Genomic DNA, 1,289 nt, shown 5'->3' with positions numbered 1-1,289 from the left:
AAAAAAAAAAAATCGTAACATTGTGAATGAGGGGCAGTGCAGAGTGGGGAACCAGGGCCTATCCGGGGGAAATTGAAATTTACTTCCTACTTGCGAAGATGTGGGATATTCATCTGTTCTACAGGGCTCTACAAGAAAATTATTTTTAATTCCTTTCCCTGTCAATTAATTAAAGATTTAGTATTTAATAATAATATTATATTTTACGCTATATGTATATATGCTAATAATTAAAGGTTTACAGGATAATTTTCAACTATTTCAGTTTGAGAAATTTTGAATGTGTTCTCTGTTATTTTTCTTTCTTTTTTAAAAAAATATGTTTATTGGAGGCTCTTCATCTCTTATCACAATCCATACATTCATCCAATGTGTCAAGCACGTTTGTGCATATGCTGCCATCATCATTCTCAAAGCATACTCTTCCCATTTGAGCCCCTGATATCAGCTCCCCATTTCTTCCCTCTCCCTCACCCACTGCCCTCCCTCATGAACCCTTGATAAGTTATCGATTATTATTTTCATATCTTACATGTGAAAATCTGTCGCCTTCATCCACTTTTCCGTTGTTCGTCCCCCTGAGAGGGGGTTATAGGTGGATCCTTGTGATTGATTCCCCCTCCTCCCCCCACTCTCCCCTAATTCTCCTGGGATATCTAGTAGTCTACTCTCATTGTTGGCCCTGGGGGGTTGTTTTTCTAATTCTATATCTGCACCCTGATTATAACACCTGCACTAGTTTTCTAAAGCTGCCCTTTGAAATCACCTGCAGCTAATTTACTTCATGATTTCTTCCTTTCTTTGGGTGCCTCTATAACCAAGAATCTCTTTTCATGTCCGTTTTGGTTTTTCCTTCTTTTTTAAAAAATTTATTTTATTGGGGACTCATACAATTCTCATCACAATCCATGCATACATCCATTGTGTCAAGCACATATGCACATTTGTTTCCCTCATCATTCTCAAAACATTTGCCTCCCACTCTAGCCCCTAATATCAGTTGCTCATTTTCCCCCTCCCTCCCCCTCCCCCCTCCCTCACGAACCCTTCATAGTTCATAAATTATTATAGTTTTGTCATAAGTTACCCTGTCCGATGTTTCCCTCCACCCTCTTCTCTGGTGTCCATCCCCCAGGGAGGAGGCAATTCTTAAATTCTTGTAATTGGTTCCCTCTTTCTACCCCACATTCCTTCACCTTTCAGGCATTACCCCTCTCACCACTGATCCTGAAGGAGTCATCTATACTGGATTCCCTGTGTTTCCAGTTGCTATCTATACCAATGTACAT

This window comes from Echinops telfairi, unplaced genomic scaffold (assembly GCF_000313985.2).
Source record: "Echinops telfairi isolate 266 unplaced genomic scaffold, ASM31398v2 ScPeMD7_7469;HRSCAF=8507_0, whole genome shotgun sequence".
Lineage (NCBI taxonomy): Eukaryota > Metazoa > Chordata > Mammalia > Afrosoricida > Tenrecidae > Echinops > Echinops telfairi.
Note: the sequence above shows the minus strand (reverse complement) of the source record.